This window comes from Excalfactoria chinensis, chromosome 4 (assembly GCF_039878825.1).
Source record: "Excalfactoria chinensis isolate bCotChi1 chromosome 4, bCotChi1.hap2, whole genome shotgun sequence".
Classification (NCBI taxonomy): domain Eukaryota; kingdom Metazoa; phylum Chordata; class Aves; order Galliformes; family Phasianidae; genus Excalfactoria; species Excalfactoria chinensis.
The window spans coordinates 16,400,005-16,405,370 of NC_092828.1; positions in this window are offsets into that span (position 1 = coordinate 16,400,005).

Genomic DNA, 5,366 nt, shown 5'->3' on the forward strand with positions numbered 1-5,366 from the left:
GGTCCAACCAGTAAGCCACGTCCTTAAGGCTATGAGCTTGAACAATAGTGTTGAGCAAGAAAGTGTCTCAAATGTCTGTTACATGAGGACCTGCTGAGGCTCAGTCCTGGCAGGTGCATTGAGGAAATGGCAGTAGTCACACTTTTGAAATACTGCAGATAAGATAGGGTGCAGCTCATTGAAACAGAGTGAGGTGACCTAGCAGTTCATTAGCAGCAGATCCCTTCTTCTGTCTCAGTGCACCTGGTTTTGTGTTCCCACACCATTTACTATTAGAGCCTGTCTGAATCGACTCAGCTCACTGGCTCAAAAGGAAACAAAGTCAGCAAAATGCAGGTAGCTGCCTGCTTAGTTAGTGGATAAATCAGCCCACAGTAATGGTCAAAAGCCACCTGAACTAGTGCAAGGAAGAGGGCAAGACAAATGCAGATGGCAGCATGAAAGGAATAGGGAGATATGAGAGAGGACAGGGGAGAGCTCCTTTGTTGCACCAAGCTGTAAGGCTCTATTTGTAAGCATTACTGTCAGCTGAAAACATGCTACTAATTTACTTTAGACTACTGATTTCAGTGTTGAAAAAGATGCTTGGTTCTCTGAAAATCTAGCTCAATATTATATGGAATTCAAGCAAGCTTTTGGTCACTGGTTGAACTTCCAGGATTATTTCAAAAGAGCCTATAAAGTCTGCATGTGTCAAGAACACTGGACATCAAACTCAGCAGATTTGCAAGCTGGACAGCTGCAGTACAGTTCATTGCCATACACTACCAAGGGAGAAACAAACTCTATTTTTAGTTCACCTTGTGCAAGCAGTGAAGTCATTACAAAGATGAAAGAATTGGTTTTTACTAAAAATAGTATGTAAATGAGGCCATAGTTTCTACAAGCTTATCTTTTCCCTTCACACTCATTGCCATGGTCAGTAAAAAATGTTTTTCCTGAAAATAGACATAACATAGACATAAATGTCATTTATGTTCTCTGCTTTTGCAAGGAGAAAAAAAAAAAGTGAAACTTAAAATATAAATAACATGCAATATACATATATATATTTAAATGAAAGATAAAACATCTGCAGCTACAGATAGTCTCTTACTTGGCAGAACAAGGTCAAAATAAACATTCTGAAGGCAAAAATATCCTTCAGCCATGACAAGGAATTCCCTGGCCTCAAGTGTTTTGTTTCAAAACACTCATGACAAATGTCTACATGGTATCTTACGCACTTTCTGCTCCCCTTTTGCCTGAGGAAGAGTCGCCAGCAAAATGGAGTTTTGAAACCTCAGCACTTGTTTGACAATCTTTCAAAAATGTCTGAGAAAATAAAACATATTTTCAGAGGAAATTAGTGTCAGGATGGAGAATAATTGTATTTAACTTCATCTTGATTATACAAATTAGAATGGGCTTGTTACAAACATCTACTAATAAAACTGGGTTTGGCATAGAAATATTGACATATGCTTGTCTATAGTTCTGCTAGCAGCGCCATTATAATAAGAGGCTAGGACACAATGCAAAAATGAAAAAGAGCATTCAGCCTAGAGAAGTTCTGTTGTGCTGGTTGGCTGCTGAATAGCTGCTTCAGAGATTGACAGAACAAGATGGGGCTTTTAAATGGGACAAAGACTTAATTCAATAGAGAAGGAATATAATACAAAAAAAAAATAGAAAGAAAAAGAAAAGAAAAAAAAGGAATTCTATTCATTTTCATGCAAGTAATTAAGTGGGTGAAAAAAAATATTCTTTTTTTTTTTTCCTATAATTTGCAGTTTTACAGAGAAATTTTGATTTTGCATTTTATGTCATTTGCTACCATAATCTACTTTCTCTTTGAGGTTCAGAATTTTGCCCATTTCATTTAGAGAGCAAACAAACTGATTGAAATGGTACTCTATTTTTTGCCCTATAGCTTTATCTCTTCTCCTCCATTATTCTTTCTGTACTCTGTTGAGTCAAGCAATGAGTCATGGTTGTGTCATATGGCTCAGCTATTTCTGAGGACATCTCATCTCCAGAAAGAAACACAAACTGCCCTTGACATTCATGAGCTAAAGCGAGTAGCAAAATACAGAGAAGTTGTTTATCCCACCAACATTTCACTGAGAACACTTCCCTAAAAAATCAGTGTATGTCTAAACTGAATAACTTCATTTTACTCCAGGTTTCTCCGTTCCTCTTGGGATTTCTTTTAAATTTGTGTTCAGATATCTTGGACTATTTCTTCCAGCAGTTTGACCATTCTCATTCTCTGAATTCTGACTTTAAGTATTTATAGAAGATTATGCACATTAATGAAATCACTGGATTTTATCCTAATGACAACAGGGCAGGAGTCAGACCTTCAGTGAAGCAAACCACTCTAAATTCACTTCCTTCAATTGTCACCAGTGCTGATACATATAATGGTGAACTAGATTAGAAGAGGGACTGAAATAAGTGAGAGGAAAAAATATATAGGATATTATTCTAGGACATTTTCGGCGAAAGCATCCGGAAAGAAATGGACATTGTCAGTGAAATAAATGTAGCACATAGTCCCTTGTGAGATTTCAGGTCATTGTGTGACAGATCTACATGATCAAATAGAGGACCTTAGTGATTTTCCAGGTATAAACCTATGTCCTTCACACTTACATCCAAGCTTACTTCATTATCAAAAAAGATAAAGCAGCTGCAACAGAAGCAGGATTAACCATGAAAGTCATTAGATTTTAAACTACTGAAGTAAATAAACATCCCACACAGTAACCTGGAATATCTGACTTTCTTTAAAAACCATTAACACAGAAAACTTATCAGCAATTTTAATACTTCTTTCACCAGACTTAGAGTAAGTAACTAAGTACAAAACACCATGTCTGTATCTGTGATTCAGACACTCACACATATACATGCACAAGTGCCACCATGTCATGGCATTCAGTCTGGAGGAGAAGACTGGAAGCCTGTTCCAGGGGAACAAGGAGGAACATCAGACTGTCCCTGAGCCTGACGGAGCAGCAATCACTGTTCATCTTCATAGTGGTGCACTGGAAGAAGAACTTCTCAAGAGTAGCCCTGCTGAGAAGGACTTAGTGGTCCTGATGGATGAAAAACTTAACATGAGCCAGCTGTGCGTTCTTGCAGCCCAGGAAGCCAGTGGTATCCTGGATTCCATCAGAAGACAGGTGCCCAGCAGGGCAAGGAAGGTGATTATCCCCCTCTATTCTGCCCTCATGAGGCCCCATCTGGAGTACTGCATCCAAGTCTGAGGCCCCCAAAACAGGAAAGATGTGAAGCTTCAGAGAGAATCCAGAGGAGGGCAACAGATACGATCCAAGGGCTGGAGCACCTCTCCACAAGCACTCGCGCCCAATACACAACTACTCCCAAAACACATCAGAACCTGCTACATCAGAGATCATCATTTTCTTATTGTACAAGAGGCAACTTCATGTCCTTGAAAGGTGTGAGAAGGTATGAGTGAGAGAGTCCAGTATCTTCCCACAAGTCCAGACAGCACATGAAGGTACACTCTGGTCTCTGATTTCAGACAAGTCAGTCTTTTATTGCATGGGTGTTCCCTGAGCTCAAGAGCATGACATTCATTCTTTCACAGCCACTCCTATATTAGTAAAATGTTACTATATTTCCACTTATATTTCTGTCCCCTGTGGACTTTCAGTTCCCTGTAAGCATATGAAAACATTGAGAATAATAAAGCTTAGTTCTTATATATCATTTTCCATGTTTAAGCATAGAAACTAATGATGCTCTAAGTCCCTACAACAGTGCTTTTTAGAGAGTAGTAAGGCGAGAACACCTTATTGGAGAACCAAGAAGGTGTGAAATGACATTTGGTTAAGAGACTGTATTGTAGATTAAAGAGACATAAAATGCTGGTTTCTAGCTAAAAGTAGAACTTAAACCAAAATCTCAAGGTTTAGGGGAGAAAACAGGTCTAGTCTGATATGGATAAGTATAACAATAAAATCAATCTACTGGGCACTTAGAGCAACAGTACAGTTAACCCACTGGTTGGAATGTGGCACAATATACAGAAAAGACCCAAGACTTATACTGCAAACGTTGTTAAGAAATGAGTTTGCACATTTTCTATTGACCCTGTCCGGTTGCTTCCTGGTATTCCCTGTACCTGGAAAGTGGGTAATTGGACTTTTAAGCTGTCCTTTGTCCCAGGGTTGCCTCTAGCCATCATTTCCAGGTCTACCTCCTTCAGTGCTTTCTTAAATGCAGCATCACATTTCTTTCTTCTTCACTGACAACAAATGAATAGAAGACAGTCGCTGCCAAAACAGAGCTCCTAAAATGTTTAATATAATCCTTCATCAGACCTCCACTCTTGAGGGCAGTTTCACTAGTAGTCTCACTGCTCGAAGCAGATAAGTGGGGCTTGCTGCCTGCTCTTTATTTACTTCACACAGACCAAGAGTTCTACAGTTTTGTAAAACACACAAAACATCTCCATTTCCATCCTCTCCACACTGTCCCAGAGATCGTGGTGACATTTTAATTTCCAGGTCCCTCCTAAGCGACTGCATTACCCAGATGAAAGGAGGTCCTTGAAATGATATTTTTAATCTCACTTTCTCCAATGGTCCTGTATTATTGGCAGTCTTTAACTCCATTGCAAAGTCTCTTCCTGTGTGACTTCTTGCTTGTCAGTCTTTCTTTATTTAGCCCTGCAATTGTACAATTCTTGGTCTTTTTGTTTTCTCCCAAGGGTTTTCTAATCCTTAAAACTCCAGGTTTACATCCACGGGCAAGAAGGAGAAAGTTTATTTTCCTGTGATGAAGGCACTGCATGAATTTGATTGGAGAAGAGGTAACTGTTTCTAATGAGCCTCTAATTCAGACCCAGTATGCCGCCTCCTGAGCCTCCTGAGCAGGTAGACAGAGTATCTTAAACAATAGCATTAACATATAGCAAGATCACAAACCTGAATAGAATTGCTAAATGGTGTACAGACAAATTCCCAAATGAATATAGCATTATTAATCAGAATGGTCATTCAGAAATGTGAACTGTTCTGCCACCAATTGTTTTCTCTCACTCAATTTTTGTTCATTGACAACAATGATGATTAATGATAGCCTGGCCAATAGTGTATTTACACTCCAGAAAACAAAGTGCTACAACATTAAGCAAAGCAGAACAAAACAAAAACATGGACATATGGGTTGTTAAAATGGTATTTTATTCAACAATTCTGAAACTTTAACAAGAAGTGCATCCTCTGATTGTAATGGATAGTCAGATGGTTGAAACAATTAATCTGGGTTTCCCGTATAAAAATGAAAGAGCCTGGTGCAGCAGAAATCATTAGGATTTAAAATAAGTAGAACCCTCTCTGTTCCAGAAT